A 20,366-nucleotide genomic window follows, 5' to 3' on the forward strand; every position below is an offset into this window, starting at 1 on the left:
TAAAAAATACATTTTCAATTAGGTTTGGGGTTTAGTCTCAGGCAGCTAGCTATCATCCCACTTTTCACTATAACACCGGGGCTCCACCGGCGCGTCAGCGTCTCCGTCACCGTCAGGGAATGTTCCCTTTTTAAATCAATGAAGGGTGGCTCCACTGCCCACGTTGCGTTGCATTGCGTTGCGTGACTGCATTAAAATTGCCCCGGTTCGTTTTTTGACGCACGCGACGGAGACGCAACGCGTCCGGTGGAGCCCCGGCGTTAGCCTATTCCTGGGTGAAAGTGAATTCACTAAACTAAAACATCTCAGAGAGATGTCTGGCAGGCATGTCTGATTCCCTGGGTATCCGAGGCAGGGCTCCCACTGGTCCGATAAAAGGCCTGGGTTCCTGCAGCAAATGATGCCTTTCTCCAGACGCAAGCCTACACTGGGCTTTAATTGGCCTCTTCTGTAGCTGTGAACCTTAATTACTTTGTTCCTATATTAAAAGCCTCAGAGTGTTCAGGCGAGGCAAGGGTCCTAACCTTTACTAGGCTCTCTCCCTCTCTCCCTCTCTCAATACGTCATTCTCTCTCTCGCTCTCTCTCCCTCTCTCAATACGTCATTCTCTCTCTCTCTCTGTAATTTGTCTCTTTCAATCTTGCCGTCTCTCTCAACTGCTCTCATTCTCAAAGCCCTCTACTTTATTTGTCACTCTCAACTGCTTTCATTCTCATACTCCCCATTTCTAAATTCTCTCTCTCTCTCTCTCTCTCTCTCTCCCTCCCTCCCTCCCTCCCCCTCTCCCCTCTCCCCTCTCCCCCCAACGGGTTTGCATAAACGGATACATGCATTCCCAACTTGCATCGTTCCCATGTAGGCCTGTTCCCGCAGGTACTGCACAACGGGTACAGTGAGTACCCTGACATCAGCTATTGCATAACCAGCTGGATCATGTATTTCCTACTTGCATCATTCCCAACTTGCGTGGACTGTCCCCAAGTACCCCAGCCGAGTATTTAAAAATGGCCGATCTACAAGATCACAACACGTCACATCACAATGAGTTGTGAATGGAAAAGAAATGTGGGTGTCGATTCCTTTATATGTAAAAAAGAAAACAAATTATCAAAGACAATACACTTGAATATAATCATTAGATGATTCTTCTCATACTGTATACTAAGTGCATCTGTTCTCTTTCCCCATCTCTTCAGTGCATTTATCTATAGCCACACTGACTAATCCTTTTTTATTCTGAGTGTAAAGTAGAAAAAAGTTTGGATGACAACACAGTGAACTCAACAGTACAGCAATACATCTGCACTTGAGTATGAGACACAAAACTTGTCACCTGTGTCTATAAATCTGATTATTATTTACGACTTAAGTTTAAGTGATTAATTATGTTTTGCCAACAAGAGCATTAAAATGCCTATAAGAAAAAGTCAGACTACTGTGTTGATAAGTGCTTATTGCTCAAAACAAGTAGCATATGCTCTTTTAAAAAGCGTTCAACAATACCATATTTTATTAGTGTGCTACAAAAAACAGTATGTAAAAAAAGACTGCAATGCTTCATGAAGTAAAGAGGGTAACAAGTCATTGAGGTCAGACATTTGTGATCACACAATCTCATGTAATGCTTTATCTATCTTTACCTTGTAGCCTAAATTCCAGAGTACAGGGTGTACTTGCGTGTGCGCGTGCGTGCGTGCGTGCGTGCGTGCGTGCGTATGTATGTGCGTGCGTGCGAACATTGCACTTTCAGTGGGGCCAGACTGTCCTTCAGCCATAGCAGCAGAGCATCCTCCCTGCCAGCTGCCCAGGCCTGGCCGGCAGAGAGTGCTGAGTGATAGACTAATCGATGCGCAGCCTAATCAGCCAGCTTAGCTCTAATACCCTGGACAGGTCCACATCATTATCATATCAGCCTTCACACGTTTCGAGGTGACATGGGAAGAGGCAAAAGATTAAAGACAATCTTGTAAAAGAGGTAGCACACAAGTTTTAATGTGTTGACCAACCAAGATGGATTCTGCGAAACAGCATAGCGGCTCCAAGGGAAAAAAGGGGAAAATTAAAAAAGGAGAACCAGACAGACTCATCATGTTGAGTCTGAGCTGCCACTGTCTGTGCTCGGAAGATAGTTTATCACAGGCTTTGTTGTGGTCCAACTTCTTACTGTTCTCCAAACCACTTCCATAAGCACTGGCCCTACAGACAGGTCTTAGTGGCCTATTACTGGCCCTACAGACAGGTCTTAGTGGCCTATTACTGGCCCTACAGACAGGTCTTAGTGGCCTATTACTACAGACAGGTCTTAGTGGCCTATTACTGGCCCTACAGACAGGTCTTAGTGGCCTATTACTGGCCCTACAGACATGTCTTAGTGGCCTATTACTACAGACATGTCTTAGTGGCCTATTACTACAGACATGTCTTAGTGGCCTATTACTACAGACAGGTCTTAGTGGCCTATTACTGGCCCTACAGACAGGTCTTAGTGGCCTATTACTGGCCCTACAGACAGGTCTTAGTGGCCTATTACTGGCCCTACAGACAGGTCTTAGTGGCCTATTACTGGCCCTATACAGACAGGTCTTAGTGGCCTATTACTGGCCCTACAGACAGGTCTTAGTGGCCTATTACTGGCCCTACAGACAGGTCTTAGAGGCCTATTACTGGCCCTACAGACATGTCTTAGTGGCCTATTACTGGCTCTACAGACAGGTCTTAGTGGCCTATTACTGGCTCTACAGACAGGTCTTAGTGGCCTATTACTGGCTCTACAGACAGGTCTTAGTGGCCTATTACTGGCTCTACAGACAGGTCTTAGTGGCCTATTACTGGCTCTACAGACAGGTCTTAGTGGCCTATTACTGGCTCTACAGACAGGTCTTAGTGGCCTATTACTGGCTCTACAGACAGGTCTTAGTGGCCTATTACTGGCTCTACAGACAGGTCTTAGTGGCCTATTACTGGCCCTACAGACAGGTCTTAGTGGCCTATTACTGGCCCTACAGACAGGTCTTAGTGGCCTATTACTGGCCCTACAGACAGGTCTTAGTGGCCTATTACTGGCCCTACAGACAGGTCTTAGTGGCCTATTACTGGCCCTACAGACAGGTCTTAGTGGCCTATTACTGGCCCTACAGTCAGGTCTTAGTGGCCTATCACTGGCCCTACAGACAGGTCTTAGTGGCCTATTACTCGCTGTCTATTAAAGTAAGAGTTTGTTTAACTTCAGCACACATTTGGGGGAGCTCGGGGGAAAACGTATAAATCATCTATAAACTGCTTTACACAAACAGTTTACAGGCAGTAAATGACGCATAAAAGAGGAAACAGGTTTGAGGTTGAGGGACTTGAGGCTGGGGGCGTGTGTCTGCACACTTCACGCAATTATCCTTAAAAAACACACACACACTTATATATTCACCCTAATCTGGTCATGATTACCACCACTCAGCCACACAACCCTGAGGGGAAACTCCTCAAAATGACACCAACATACATATGATGCCATGCATGCACATATGTGTACCATCAATTAGGTACCAGTTTAAAGCAACACACTTCAATTCAGCAGGGAAATAAGTGTGCACTACATTTAGCATTGTGTAATCACACTGGTTATCGTGTCTGAAAATGTCAGGGTTGTGTGTGTGTGCGTGCGTGCGTGCGTGCGTGCGTGCGTGCGTGCGTGCGTGCGTGCGTGCGTGCGTGCGTGCGTGCGTGCGTGCGTGCGTGCCTGCCTCTGTAATGAATGGGTGTGCTTATTAGGTTTGAGTTTCATAATAAATGCTATCTGGTAAAGGGCAATGTCATTCAGTTCAATGAAAGATGAAATCACCTTTAGAACTTGGGATAGACAAAAAGAAGAGGACCCAAAGAATACAAATTGTCTACAGAAATACAAAATTGCACATTTCAGCCCTTAAGTCAGAATTCACTGTCAGTCAATTACTTCACAGGGCGGCAATGTATGCAGGACGCCTACGAAATATAAATATTGTTCTCTAAAATGTCATTATGCTTTGTCTGTATGGAGGGGGACACATAAAACAAGAGTCATAACTAGTCTGCAGGTGCAACTATTCGTTTCCAACGTTCTTTTGTTGTTTTTTGTTAAAGGCGTAGTGAAATGAAAAATATGTTTTTCACACTCATATGAGCATACCCAACAATGGATGCCAAAAAAATGGGTACATTTTCATTTTTGTGTATTTTTATATCAAAAGTCCATAAAATCGAATTTGAATTACTTCCTGAAAACGAAAACGTACTGCGTGATGACGTGTCGAGGCCCACATCGATAAAAGCCAATAAAAATGAAGCTCACCCGTTTAATTCCCCATATCTCCGCATCCGTCCAGCACAGCTGCTACTGATTACAGAAATCCTCAGTTTTTTATACCCATTCAAGATAACATCCAGACAGTGTATTACTCGGTTTCAACTTAATCATCACGCTAAAATATCTGAAAACATTAAAGGGTAGAAATAAGCCACATAACAGTAAACTGGTACAGCATGGCCGACTATCTGACTTGTAAACAAACACACTCCATGCGCTGCGTATAGCATAGCTACCGTCCCTAGCTACCGTCCCATCGCCTGAAGGGATGCGACGCTCTGATTGGTTCAGAAACTTCATAGCGGTGTTTCAACTTGAAACCGTCTGAAACTTCAAAATAAAATGTCCACCATTTCCGTTTCACTACGCCTTTAAGGCTTTCCTGTAGCTCCAGTTAGCTCATAACATTAGCTGCTGTTTTTATGCCATTCAGACTCCCATTGGCTTGGCAGGGAGCCAATCATGACTAGGTCGTGTTTAGAGGTGGTGCGTGCAAAGTAGGCGTGCAAATGTGGGCCAGGCTGCTTCGCACCTGGCAAAAAGGCTTTGATGGTGTTTTTGTCCAACAATCCAATTTTAATCCAAATGCGATAGTTCAGTAACCTGACTCCGCCAGATGGGGCAGCAGAGAGTACACTGGGTTCCCCCCCTCCTGCTCCCATCTGGGAACTCTCAGGCAGACTTGATGCTCCGGCCTGGCCAATCAGCGGCAGCTAGAGGCGGGATCAATGCAGCACTGTGTATGCCTTGATCCCGCCTCTAGCTGCCGCTGATTGGCCAGGCCGTTTGGTGGCCGGAGCATCAAGTCTGCCTGAGAGTTCCCAGATGGGAGCAGGAGGGGGGAACCCAGTGTACTCTCTGCTGCCCCATCTGGCGGAGTCAGGTTAATAGTTCAGTACAAGTGCAGTAAAATCATTGATTTTGTTTTATAAAAGCAACCAAATATCACTGGCAATAACAACCGACTATGGAGGAAAATGTATTTTGATGTGTTCAGATGTTTACATGCACTTGATTCCATCACAAATCTGAACATATTGGGCCCTATTTTACACCCTGTGTAAATCGGCGCAGTGCAGGACAATTGTCATTGCTAGTTTACAACTGAAGCAGACGTCATATTCACGCCCAGCGGATTTTTTTTTAATGAAACGCAATACGGACACTGAGGGTACGTAGTCCACCTCTCGTTTCCACTATTTTCCCTGTTTCCTAACATCATTATGACATTATTCTGCTGCCATAGATGGTTGCGTGCTTTCACTTTGCCCACAAACAGATCGTTTCTTACTCAGCAGAAAATTGTTCGCCACCATGGTGCATCTGGCTCTGTCGAGTGTCTAGACAATTGGCCCGTAACTAGCAAAATTGTAGTTCGACACGCCCCCCAAGGCATTTGTACGATGCACTTTAGACTGGCTCAATATGTAGGGCGGCTGTGGCTCAGGAGATAGAGCAGGTCGTCCAATGATCCCTGGGTCGGTGGTTCAAATCCCGGCTCCTCCTGTCCACATGTCGAAGTGTCCTTGGGCAAGACACTGAACCCTACATTGCCTCCAATGAGTCGGTCGGTGTGAGCTCGCCACCATTGGTGTGTGAATGTGGGAAGTGAGGACGCAGGCAGCGACTGTTCGCCGCTTCAATGAACCATTGTAAAGCGCTTTGGGCAGGAAAAAGGGGTATAAAAATGCAATTCATAATGTGATCACGTGAGAAGGTGCTTCATTGCTCAGGTGCAGCCAGGTACAGGTGAGTGAAGCACCATTATTTTTTAAATAATCATATAACATACTATATAACATAAATACGGAGCCCCTGAATGGCCATGCATTCAAAATATATTTTATCTTGTCCGTACAAGATATTATCTTGTCCGTACAAGATAATTATTATCTTTTATGGACAAGATAATATCTTGTACGGACGAGATATTATCTTGTACGGACAAGATCAAATATATTTTGAATGCATGGCCATTCAGGGGCTCCGTACTTATAACATCAATTTATATAACATTACTCTTATGTGCATGACGCAATCCGATTTCAAAATGTATTAGTATTTTAAAACACCTGTAGCCTGAGCCCAGCTTAAGGAAAAACACTGTTTCAAAGCCATTATCAATTGACATACTGTTGGTCTAGCTGGCCACAAGACTCCTGTACAACACACTAGACAGTATAATACCAGCCTCTTACAGTAAGCCAACCTCACATCATTTCATTGTTACTCCCTAAGAAATAATCTTACTGAGTTGGGATAATCGTATCAAATTTACAGACGCTTGTCTTGTACATTAGATCCTACAAGGCTTGGCTCCTCCCCCTAAGTGCTTTTATAAAGCAGAAAACAACCGATGATAAACACAATAGATCTGATTGCATCTAGTATGAGCTCACACATGGAACAGTCTGCCAACACTTGCCAGAGACTGTGACTCGTCAATATTGAAATGAATGTACTAAAATATACATCATTTGAAGTCAATGAGCTAAAACATTCAAAGACACTGTATGGTCCTAACTAAAAAAAAATCACAGGGCAGGCCATACAAAACCATCTCTTCCTATTGTTGACATTAAAACAACTTTTTAATAATTGGGCTATCTATCTCATTACATATTTCTATCTCTATGTAATGTGTCATGACAGAAAAAAATAGCATTTTAAATTCATGTCACATTAATCATATCTCTAGTTTGAGAGAATTACACTTTCTCTAAAGGAGGAGAAGACTCTAGACTTAGCGGCCACCATTCCCTATCATCATCATTAATGTTTAAGACAGCTAACAACCAGGCTGTCGACAGCTTCCAAGCTAATCGACATGTCAATCAATGGTGGGGTGTGAGGCCGCCTTTTAGGGTGTCCCTGAGGTGTCTGCTTAGAGCACGCTCAGTTTAACTCAGACGCGCTGAGAGAGTGTAAACAGAGAGGGATATGGACTCCGGGATTGACTGGCTGATCAATGGCATTGATCACTTAGTCTACCTCCAGCTCTCTACACGGGCTGCTCACTCACTCCCCCCCCGCCAGTAGCATGACACGCAGCCTCCCAGCTCTGTCTGGATCAGAACCTCCAGCTACTCACCCATGAAGGATTGCAGCATGTCCGACAACCTCTAGAGGGAGACAGAGAGGGCGGTCACTACAAACATGACCCTAACATTTTATTTATATTTTTTTCCTAACCGTTGTGGTAGATAGTGTGACTCTGTCATGATCTAAAGGTAACGGCAGCATTGTATTAATCTGCTTACTTTTAACAACAAGCAATTTAAGTCATCCTAACATGAAAAAAATGGAGAAAAAAAAGAAACGCCTAATGATGGTAGGCGGGGGTTTCTGTAGTGTCCATAGCCCTTCCAGGAGACACAGACCGAGTAGATTTTTTTTAAATGATTTTACCAATTATATGAAGATGCTAATTGATTATGTGGTCCTGTGGTCCTGTGGTCCTGTTTCAGTGCCAGATTAATTACCTAAATGTACCACCCAGTGCCAGGATTTCTTCATATTTAATTGCCTTGTAAGTAGTCACAGAATATTCATCTTCACTACGATTGCATCCCCGACAAAATGAGAGAGCCATTCGCTGCACGATCATGGAAAAAAAACAATATCCGTCCATCTGTTCAATAGTTAAGAGTCCATTGAATATTGCGGGTGAAGTGGAATGATACAGGATGGGAGATTTCTCCAACATGGTAGTGGATGGCAAGCGAGTTTTGACCTTGTTCCTGGTGAAGTGGAATGATCAACTTGGTGAATCATAGATTAGCGTCCGTCTCTCAGTTATGTCAAATTGAACTATGCATTTTTGTATTGCACTACAAGTCAGAGCGCGGTGGTCGCAAGAAAAGTCAGGAATGTAAACAAAGACACGTACGACCGGAAGAGGAGGGACCAAATGGCCAACATCCTGTTATGCACATTCTATTGGGCGCCGCCCAAGGGGACGTAAAGCATTTGTCCTACTCCACCCCCCAACCCCCCCCCCCCCCCCCCGCTGACAGGTGCCACCCTAGCCTGTAGGAATACGTGCAGAGATATCACCCTCCCCCCAAACCTCATGTACTGTATAGAAACTCATAATTCTAGTATAGAAAACAAAGCCAGATGCACCACGGTGGAGTCGAACCCAACAATCTCCGTGGTGGCGGGAAGGCACCACTTGGATGGATTTTGATTGGCTGACTGTTTGTCGTTCTTCAAATCATTAGGGTTAGGGTCATTATTATTATAGTTGGGGTGTGGACTCTGCCATCCACTTGAGCTTTTAAACTCAAGTGGAAGACACACGATTTTTTAATTATTATATTTATTTATAGTTGGTTGGTGTTATAGTTGTTCTTGGTGTGGATGTTCGGAAGTTGTATTTCCTGATGAACTAATTGAAAAACCTTGGTGATATCGTGTTTGAACAACCTTGGTGGATTGTACGGCAACGTCAGCGTTCTCTTGACTTGAATGACAAAGAGCACAAAAAGATAATATAGACGCAATGAAAGAAAAATCTAAAGGGTTATTGCCACCAAACTTAAAAGTGAGCCTGAAATGCAATGATCATATCAAACCATGTTATGAAAGCAATGTAATGTTTAATATTTGGGCTCAATGCTTTCATTACTGTCCTTGAAAGAACACATTGACGCTTAATTGCAGACTGCCGGCTATAAAGTCATTGCACAATAGTGCAATAGCTACATTTACATAACAATGTTCACGCAACTATGCAAAAAAGGTGGAATGTGATTCTTTACAATCATAATTATCAAAAAGTTGAGTCTGGAGGATATAGTACAGGTAAATACATATTTAAGTGTCCCAATCAAGCTTTAAATCCTCAATGTTTTGAGAATTAATGTCCCAAAAAGTGATTTATTTACTTATATAAATGATATCCTTATAGGCCATTAAAACCGTATCACTGCCACCTGGTGGACGCAAGTGCCAACGCTTGACTGCCGACCCGGATATACTTGATTTTAGCGGCCTAGGATCGCTGAAGAAGGAAAGGCCAAGCAAAAAAAAGAAAAATAAATCAGCGATCGGGTTTGATATCAATAATAAAGCTTATCTGACGGAACGTTCCGCCAGAAGCAGTTGCCGGTTGGTTTCTGTATGGCGGAACGTTCCGTCACGAGCAGTTTTTGTGTTAAAATTGGCTAATAAGCCTATCTCACAGAATTTCCCCGCCCCCCTTAATACGCCCCCTTTTGGGGTTACAATTTACAATTTAGGCATTTAGCAGACGCTCTTAATCCAGAGCGACTTACAATAAGCAAGAACAAAAAGCATGGGAATACATCACATATGTAAAAAATGCATTTACCGCGAAACATGCGTAAGCTAAGAACGTGACTAGAACATATCTATATAATGACACTATACATATAAACTATAACTAGAACATATCTATATAATGACACTATACATATAAACTACACATATATGCTATACTATGCTGTACATATATACTATGAAGTGCTATGACTACATACAATGCACTTATTGTGCTGTCTACATGACATGCTATAAGTCTGTTTCAAATACTATATAAGTCTAAGAAGTGCTGTCTAAGGGGGGTAGGGTAAGTGCTATGGGCCATGATGGAGTCTGAAAAGGTGGGTTTTCAGACTACGGCGGAAGATCGGGAGTGATGCTGCAGTTCTGATTGCAACGGGAAGTGCATTCCACAGTTTTGGGGCCAGAAGGGAGAAGAGTTTGGGACGTGTGGAGCGTTGTCCCGGCGTTTTTAGTGAGGGTACTTCCAGCTTCCCTGCGTTGGCTGATCTGAGTGCGCGGGAGGGTTTGTAGGGTTCAATGGTGATAGTGGTGATAGCGTGACGTCACTCCATAGACGCTACATGTTAACAGAGGTAATTTAAGAAGTCTACAACTTTTGTTTTCTCAAGGTAAGGTTTGTTCTATCTGTTCGAGCTGATTTACCATCTTGTTTGCTTCATAATAATATTGGTCTGTCACATTTTTACATTAGAAAATGTACTTAGATTCTCCAGAGAAAAAAACGTGTAAATGCTAATGTTAAAGACACCACTATTTACCGGAAGTGGGCGTGAAAAGCGGGCTGTGAGATAGGCCTATTGGAGCGCAGGTGGGCAGGCAGGAGCAGAGCCATAGTAAAAGAATTATGACAACTTGGTTCACTTCATGAGGCCAGTCCAATGGCGGCTCTTCTACATAGACTTCTATGGGCGAATAGCAAGACCTACTGTAAAGGCTATCATTTGTTTGGGATTTGCGGGATTTTAGCGGAAGTAATCGCCCAAGGAAATTCCGTTGATGCTTTACAAATCAGTTTACACTCTCCGCGATTGAAACAAGTGTTGTGATTGGTCGGGAAAATATCGTATGCGGGGAAATACATCTGACGGATGTTCCAGAGGATACATCCGCCAATAGCTTCTCTGCCTTACGTTGTGACCAGGCTTTTCTTTTAGCTTCTCTGCCTTACGTTGTGACCAGGCTTTTCTTTTAGCTTCTCTGCCTTACGTTGTGACCAGGCTTTTCTTTTAGCTTCTCTGCCTTACGTTGTGAACAGGCTTTTCTTTTAGCTTCTCTGCCTTACGTTGTGACCAGGCTTTTCTTTTCGCAGATAAGTAAGCCTGGGACCGAGGCTAGGCGAATAGTGACAAAGGCCTGAACTGGACGTTTACGGAATGCAGTGGCGTCTATAGGCTTTACAGTGACAAACGAGTTACATGAACCACGTGACCGGGCTGTTTTCTGCCCCCTCAATGTCGTAACTCTGTCTTACTCTATGGCTCTGGCCTGGGCAGGCGAACCTCTGAGCTATAACCATCATTTATAAAGAGTTGTGTGGAAATAATAAAAAAGCTCTGCAGGCCAAAGAGTACCAACGTGATGTCACTAATCACATGACCTCAAGCTCTAGACCTCCAGTTCTAGGCTAAACAGAAAGGGGGGGGGGGGACTTTTTTATTATTATTTCCACACGTTCAATGTTGAAAATAAATGGTATTCCCCTTTGAGTACATAGTTACAACTACTCCCTTCCTCTCTCCGTCGCTCGCCTTGCCCTCTCTCTTTCTGCAGCATTAAGACGAATGTGTACTGCATTTCTCCAGCAGTCCAGCTTATTTGAATCGAAGCTGCAGACGTCCAATTTTTATCACCTACTACACGCGTCAGAAATGGCAGACGTACAGGCTCACATTGCGTGGCGGGTGACACGCGTTGTGAGCTTGTAGGTCTGCTATTTTCGCCGTGCGACACCGCTATGTGGGATGAAGTATACATCAGACTTAATTCTCTCTGTCTCTGCCTCTCTCTCTTTCGCCCCCCCCTTGTTCACTCGCTCACTCGAGGACACAAGGCAAGACACAGAAATGGATAATATGCCTTCAATCTCCATTCTCCATGTGTCATGACACACAGCAGTTTATTATCATTGTGGTTTAGAATGCATTAATGCATTAAAAAAACATGCTAAAATATGTTTTTCCAGGTTAAGGGAATCATACCAAAGTGAACCAGACTAGCATAACATACATGAACCAGGTTTGTGTGATTTGAATGTGCTGAACTAAAGTGATGAAAATGTCAAAGGAAGAACGTGCACCTCGCTATACACCAGTTTCCCTGAAGGAGGGAGGTGGAAGAGAGTAATGGTCTGTCGTGGTTCGCGACAAAATTGCAGTGCACTGTTGATTTGCAAAGACACGCCCATTACTGCGCCTCTCTCCTAGTCCTTCCACATCGAGGCATGGCACTGGCAAGTCCCCAAAATATCAAACATGCCGGCATTGTCAATTCGGCCGTCCGTCCACTATACACCTCACGCCAATGCACCTGCCCCAATATAGGGCCCTGAATCACTATTCCCACTCAGTTTCTCATTTACAACCCCATGGCCGGCCCATGTTCCATGGCATGTCTATATTGTCCTTATCAGGACTGAGGTGAAAGCAGTGTGGGGGCTCAGATGCTGTCAGTCACTTAGCAACATGCAGGTGTAGCATCAGCCCACATTACTAAAGCAGCTAGAGTGCTCTGAATCATATGTCACCTATGATCTACCAAGGCACCTTCATTCACAACCTGATGTTCCTCTCCTGCTAATACCTATGCAGAGCTGTGCTATCGGTCCTATGGGCTTAAATGAGGTTGTAATTCAGCATGGACGGCCACATGGGAGTTATTGGTGCTCTGTCAACCGTGAGAAAGAAAATAGAGATAAATGCTCCATCAGACTGAGGTGTATTTGCTTTTCAAAGAGTCCTTTAGACGTGTGTGGACACATCAAGACAAACTCAGAGTGACGTCCACCACACCTCGCTCACAAGGAGGCTGAGAGGTTTGGTGGTGCTCTGATGCAAGGCCCAGTCCACCATGTGGTGATATGCTCTGGCAACATTCACTGTGTGAACAAACGATGCACCCGACATGAAAGACAAAACACTCTTAAACACTGAGCTACTGCCCATGAAGTACACTGGTGTGTTTTTGTGTCTTTTGCTTAATTTAGTTATACTTTGTCGTATGATGGTGTCGCTCGCTGCTAGCAGATCAACACGCTCACAACTATCGTGGTGCAGGCTGCTAGCAGATCCACAAGCTCACAACTATCGTGGTGCAGGGTGCTAGCAGATCAACAAGCTCACAACTATCGTGGTGCAGGGTGCTAGCAGATCCACAAGCTCACAACTATCGTGGTGCAGGGTGTGACAACATGGATTAACATGGTTAAAAACAGCAAACGTTACTTTTAAAGTAGTACTACCATCAGTTTAGGAAGTGACCAACAATGAAGAAATGAAAGACGCTTATAACGTCACAGGAAGATAGAATCTATATAAGGCCTTTATTTATATAAGCCTTTCTTTCACCTCCGAGTCATTTTACAAAACAAATCTTGTATGGCCAAGATAAAAATATTACTAACCATATAATCACAAATAACAAAATCCAACAACACAATAACCACCTATCCTATTGGATCCTGGACAGAGGCTATCTTTGCCTTAACACAGCTCCACCGATTCCAAATTCATAATGGATTTTTATTTCTGCACCTTTCTGAGAGCATCCATTTCAGACGATATGAAAAAGTAATATTCCTGCAATAAAGCTTGATTTACACCCCTTTCCCTGTTCGCTCTCTCCCTTTTTTTATTTGATCATTTAGCTGGGATCGTATAACTGTATATCAGACGCAAATGAAATCAGGTCCCATGCACATTAACCCATTTCGACCTGAGCTCGATTTCTACAAATGTCTTCTAAATCTTGACAGTTTTCTTAAAAACAATGTCAGTCGTTCTCAAACATTTTTATGTCAAGGACCCCCAAAAATATATGCAATTGGCCGCCGACCCCCATCTGCAAATATGTTGTTCCAGGGACCCCCCAAGAAGCAAAGCTTTGAGTTAAAAACTGTTCACTCTGAAAGAATATATATTCAAACATTTGCGCCACATTTTCAGGAGTTTTCAAAAATAGCAGACCTACAAGCTCGTAGCGCGGCACTTGGTGCCGCGCTATGAGCTTGTAGATCTGCTATTTTTCAATAGCTAAAGCATAACATAATGCTTACAACACCAACAGGGGTTCGCGCCCAGAATGGATTAAGGCCATGTCTTTCTTGCAGCGAACATCCCCCCCTGCAACCCAGCCGCCCAGCTCCACAGCAAGCCAAGGGCAGAGTCCCATTCATTTTCAGGCCCATTTCCTCTTATGATTAGGCGATCAATCAATCCCAGCCTTCAATCTCATCAAGCAGACGGGATTATCTGCCCATCTTCCCCCTCTCTCCCACTTTCAACTGAACCCCCTCCCTCCAACCCACACAGCAGCACATTAACATCAGATCAAGTATCACCCAACGCATGCAGTCTGCCACATCATCCAACCACAAACAGACAGTTGCTCATCTCTCCCATCGCTCACACGTCCCTCCCCTCCATCCCCTCAAACTGGCTGTGCATGCATGTGCAGAGGGCACGGTCCACACTCGCGCATCATTTACACTTACAGGATATTATTATTAAGAATTGTGTGCACACCTGCTTATACTGTATTAAACCTCTGAAGTCTACAGCCCCAGACAAAAAAAAATAGTAATAGTAATTTTTTGTATTTAAAAATAAAATGTGGATGCCAGAGTCATGCTGTTGAGAGTATACTGTAAATTGAGATTCCACTACGCAGTCTTGACAAACGTAGTTTTCTTCTTCGCCAACATACAGTAATGAATTCATTTTTGGGCGGGAACCCCTTTTGGTGTTAGCATTATGTTATGCTTTAGCTATTGAAAAATAGCAGACCTACAAGCTCATAGCGCGCCACCGAGTGGCGCGCTACGAGCTTGTAGGTCTGCTATTTTTGAAAAATCGAAGAACGACTGACATAGAAACATAGCTTTTTCAGAAAACATGTCAGGATGTAGAAGACATTTTTAGAATCTGATCTCAGGTCAAAATGGGTTAACAATGCATCAGTGAGTGAAAAGCATCTCATGTGAAGTACGTGCAAAAGCCTGGCTGGACGAAGGCCTGGAAAAAGTGTACAAGGAATTAAGAAAACAGTAGCTAGAAAGAGCCCTATGCTTTTCTGGGCATAGAGGGGCGGAACGAACTAGTGCTGGAAAGCGCTGCCGACTTCCAATAGAGGGAATATGCATGCATAAAGTCAGAGGCAAACCAAGTGGCAAAGTGAGTTAAGCATCATTTAATGCAATCAGATAAGACTTTTCTGTTTGGATGTACGGGGCTGTCAAGGCCAGGAAGTAGTTTTTTTTGCCACTAAGTAGGCGTTCCCGCATAACTTCCGGGTATGATGATGATGTCACGCGCATACAGAGTGTATGCGCGTGACATCATATTGGTTCACCAACCTATATGAGCCCGCCTCTCCTCCCCTGCTCCTCCCCTGCCCTCCTCCTCCCCTCCCCTCCCCTCTACAAGTTCACTCACAGTCTCGCACTGTAGTCTACTTGCCAGCCCATAGAGCCCCATTGTCATGTGTTATGTTATAAATGTTGAGTATGGGTCCCCAGCATTTAGAAACTGCCGGATGTTAACGTGCATCTATTGGGCAAATGTCATAATTAGCATAATAAGCTGGCAACATTTTCAAAATTCCGTTAAGTGGCATGTGACATGTTAAGTGTGGCATGTGACATGTTAAGTGTGTCATGTGACATGTCAAACTAGGGGGTTTTCATGATTCTGAATCTATTAGTTTTGCACGAAAAACACTCGGCCCAAAACGGCCATAGCCGTCATCACAAATGTGATGAGGTCAGCAAGTACATATGGCCGAATTGAGTCAGTGGCACTGGTACCCCAGCTTATTATGCTAATTATGAAAATTGCCCAACATTATGCAAGTTAGCACCCGGCAGTTTTTAAATACCGGGCACCCATACTCAACATTTCTAACATAAAACTTTAGGGTACTCAAAATGTCCGGGTTCACATTCTGGCAAGTGGACTTCTGCTACTGCTATGCCACTTTTCCTGCCTCGCTCACCCAGATTCTCTTTTTCTTTGAAAACCAAACGCCTGTGGTTTCTGAGGCTAGGAAAACAGCCAGACAGCGGGACAGTTGGAAAACAGCCAGACAGGGGGACAGTTTTTAGCTGCAAACATATAGTACTGTACTGTATAAGGCAGCCACTCTGTTCGGAAGACTGGTCAGGCAGTCTGTCAAATACCATTCACCTTGTATTAATACCCTACACATTCTGACACTCAAGTCACTTGTACAGTTTCCAATTGCAGCCACAACTCAAAATTGAATGGGAAGATTGTTATGAAACTTAATGCACTCTGCAGTGAGGATGAATCCTACTGAATTTGCCGGCCTCTCCTCTAGCACCACCCAAACCTGCCCACAGGTTATATCACAATTGATGTGAAACTTCTCACATTCATGCTCCCTGGAAGGTGAGCCCAATTGTTCGAGTTGCCCAATCTTCAGTTTCTACCTACAGTATGCTGCTCACACAACACCCATAAGTCAAAATATCAACTTGGATATATCTCATAATCTAATATAGGTAGATTCCAGGATGACTTTTCCTCTAGCGACTTCAGCCCATTTCCATTTGGGTGAAAAGAGCAGCACAGACTCTAGAGCAGGGGTGCCCAAAAGGTAGATCGCGATCTACCAGTAGATCACAAAGGCTGTGCAGGTAGATCACATGACATGCCCCTAAAGAGTATTTCATTTAAATATATTGAAGAAAAAAAAACATTTCTCCCCCTCTATTTCCCATTCCAAGTGCATTTGTCTTGATGAATCAGTAAGCCTTCTATGAAGGAGAAACCCACATTCTGCCTTCAATATTTTCTGTTTTTAATCATTGTCACATGCATAAAAACACGCTAACAAATAGTCCAGCTCAAGAGATTGATACCAAAGTTAAACAGACAAGCAAAACCTATATAAAGTGGACTTCATTCATTACTTAGTTGTCACTCTGTAAAATATTGATTATCCAACTCATCCGACTGTATGACTTGAACTGAGTCTACATCACATTCCTCCTCCGGTAGAGGTAGAAGTTTCTGTTAACACAAAGACCTTCTGTCCGTTTGTTCTTAATATTGGAGCTGTTATATAAGAGTCTTGGATTAACTGTCATTCAGTCAGACAACTCACGAATAGATTTACCAATATTTATTACAGAATGAGTAATGAGTGTGCATATGATATTTGACTTGGTGTTCGGCTCTGCTGCATTTTCTCCCTGCTCGGCACGATTAAGCACCAACATAAAACATTAAGAGCAGGGAGATAGATATACAATAAAACCCCCCCATGGGGAGCATAAATAGCAGAGCCCACCGGTGGTGCTGGGGTGGTGGTGGGAGACAACATCACATACAACCAGGAACCATGTGCAGAGGAACCATGTGCAGAGGAAGGCAGGAAGAGCATGCGGTCTAGTGAGCTTAAGTAGCCCGCCCAATTGGTCAGCTGACTGCCGCATTGGCGAATGACGTGTGGGACTTGCACACACTTATACGCCCACATAGTAATGCAGCATGTTAACCCCTTGAGTATAGTATGCGCCTTGAGCATGGCATGAACCCCCTCGAGTATGTCTGACTGAACTAACTCCGCAAGCTACGTCTCATTTGTGCTGCACGAACATGTCCCAACATTTCTGGCACCAATGACTTCCAATGACTGATCTTTGGCCCCAAACAGCCCAGGTTTAAACTGTTCTCATATTATGATTGCTTAAATTAGCAACCACAATGAGGTGTTCTTCCGTTCTAAGACATACGGTTCTATAGTATACAGCACATTACGGGGGGGGGAAGGACAGAGGAAGACTGATGGTACATTTTGAAAATGCTATATTAATTAAAACTTTGCAAAGTGCACCATCTCTAAGGGAAAGTGAAACCATACACTTTCCCCAACTCTACGGGTCATCACTGTGGATATCTTGAAATGTCAAGGAGCAAAAAATGTATTAGTAATCAAGTTACAGTACATGCACAAAAAGCACATGAAATAAATTAAGTATTTTTATGTTACCACAAATATTTAATTCCAGTTTCGCTGATGACAACAACTAGACTAAAAGGTGCATTTTCCTTAGATATAAATATATTAAATGAAGGCCACTTAAGCCATTTAGGCCCGACGTCAAAATTAAAAAAAAAAAAAATCCTGACAGTTTTATTAAAAACCCATGTTTCTATGTCAGTTGTTCTCAAACATATTCATGTAAAGGAACCCCAGATATATATGACATTGGCCGCTGACCCCCATCTGAAAATATGTAGTTCCAGGGACCCTCTCAGTAGCAAAGATGAGAGTTAAAAACTCGCTCTGAAAGAACATATGTGACCAGATTTGACTGAGAGACTGCCATCGCGCAAATTACAGTTTTTCACCAGAGGAGAAAAACTTTTTTAAATTTTTTTTTCTCCAAAATGAGTTAATATCACAGGCAGACTCTTCACATACTAGAGCATGTCTGAAATAAGTGTCAGAGCTGAAATCGACATGTAAATATGAAATAAATGCTTAAACATGTAGCTAGGTGTAATGTTAGAGACCACAGAAGTGAACCTTTCAAGCCTGTTTTCTCAACTCGCTGTTTTCTGCAAGACATAACTCTATAAGCCATATCTCCACAACTGGTGGGTCAAACTGAACAACCAATATGTCAATTTGAAGCTATGATTCCCTGCTTTCATATGACGTGAAAAAACGAAAATTCAAAAAAATCCAATGGCAGTCCCTCAGTCAAATTTAGTCACATATATTCAAAGATTTCAGGCACATTTTCTCGGTTTTTAAAAAATAGCAGACCTACAAGCTCGTAGCGCGCCACTCGGTGGCGCTATGAGCTTGTAGATCTGCTATTTTTCAATAGCTAAAGCATAACATAATGCTAACACCAAAAGGGGTTCCCGCCCAAAATGGGTTAAATGCAAAAAGCTTTTTGATGTAAAGCCACTAATTCTCCTAACAAGGATGAAAAACTGTCATGCTTCATTATGGCACAATACCTTTTAGTGGCCGTGTTCTCGCCTAATAGAGTTACAAGTCTGTAAAGCATACGTGGGATAGGATGACCCCTGGATAGGATGACCCCTGGATAGGATGACCCCTGCCGAAGTCCAACAAGCTGATCTCCTCAGCAATACTTTAATTATAAAATAATATAAAGGCCTTTGTGCCGTCTATCTGTGCTACCTGCCATTCTACCATTAATGTAACTTTATTTCTATCATATCAATATTTTTTTGTTTTAGTTCATTACAACCAGTATCATTATTCTTAATATTATTATTACTGTAGGAAAAATATGGGTGTGTGGCGTTGAATGATCAACGCTCACCCTGTTATTTGTCAAATTTTCCTCCCAGAATAGGAATGCAAGGGATGTAAAGACATTTTAATAGTTCCAATCACACAAAAGGTTTGTGTGACCCCCCAGAGGTCACATATACTCCCTGTTGAGGACCCATGATCTAGATAGCACACACACACACACAAACACACACACTTACCCTTTGTCAGCCTTCTTGTTGCACCCTGGTTCTGCCTAGCTTCGGTCCCAGCCTTACTCATCTGCAAAGAGAAAATCCTGGTCACAACCTAAGGCAGAGAGAAAAGCCTGGTCACAACCTAAGGCAGAGAGAAAAGCCTGGTCACAACCTAAGGCAGAGAGCAAAGCCTGGTCACAACCTAAGGCAGAGAGAACAGCCTGGTCACAACCTAAGGCAGAGAGAACAGCCTGGTCACAACCTAAGGCAGAGAGTGCATAGCCTGAAGCTGGCTTCCAGCGTCTGAACTTCCCCTGGAAGTTGTCATCTTTCCACTTCCGCCAAATTCTAGCACTTCCGTTTAGACAATCAACAGCGTAGGTCTTGTCCAGCATCTACACGTTCTGAGCTTGTAGATCGGCTATTTGAACTATTTTAAAATGTTTTTGAAAATAGTAAAAAATGGCAAATACAGTAGGTTTAGGGGGGTAAGGGGTGGCGCAAGATATACTGTAGCACGTTATGCCCAGTCACTACATACACTACCCGAGATATTCCTTTTTACTAATGTTTCTTCATTGGTAGTGGATGGAGACTGGAGTAGGGATGCTCCGATCAGGTTTTTTTGGACCAATCCTGATCGCCAATTGTCGCCAAACATTTGAATATTTCCAAAATTATGTAAAAAGCTCAAAACCCATGTTAAAACTGTTCCTGTGTGTGGGGACTGGGGAGGAAGGGGAGAATGTTTAGTCCTATCGCAAAGATGCAAAATGATGTTATACAATATATCTGATTGACATTTATAGTTTTATACCATTTAAATGGTATAAAAGATCGGTTTCTCCAGATAGGGTAAATTGCCGATCACCGATCGAGTCTTTTGGAGTGAATATCGGCTGATCGGTGGCCGATTGATCGGACCGTCTCTAATGGAGAGAGGATTTTTGTCTAACCAAGCAACAACAACCAATTGGCGTGATGAGGGGCGGGACCACAGGCAGGATTTGACAAAGGATCACAAA

General features: G+C 43.4%; 1 protein-coding gene across 4 annotated transcripts in view; it reads right to left on the bottom strand.

Moving 5' to 3' along the window:
- LOC306920130 (uncharacterized protein) overlaps positions 1–20,366 on the bottom strand; it is a 173,431-nt gene that overhangs the window by 150,950 nt on the left and 2,115 nt on the right. For all 4 annotated transcript variants that reach the window (XR_013789618.1, XR_013789619.1, XM_079496758.1 and 1 more), the window contains exon 3: positions 19,366–19,453. The gene's annotated coding sequence lies outside the window, so the exon portion shown is untranslated. The remainder of the gene's footprint in view (positions 1–19,365; positions 19,454–20,366) is intronic.

This window comes from Electrona antarctica (assembly GCF_951216825.1).
Source record: "Electrona antarctica genome assembly, chromosome: 3".
Taxonomy (NCBI): Eukaryota; Metazoa; Chordata; class Actinopteri; order Myctophiformes; family Myctophidae; genus Electrona; species Electrona antarctica.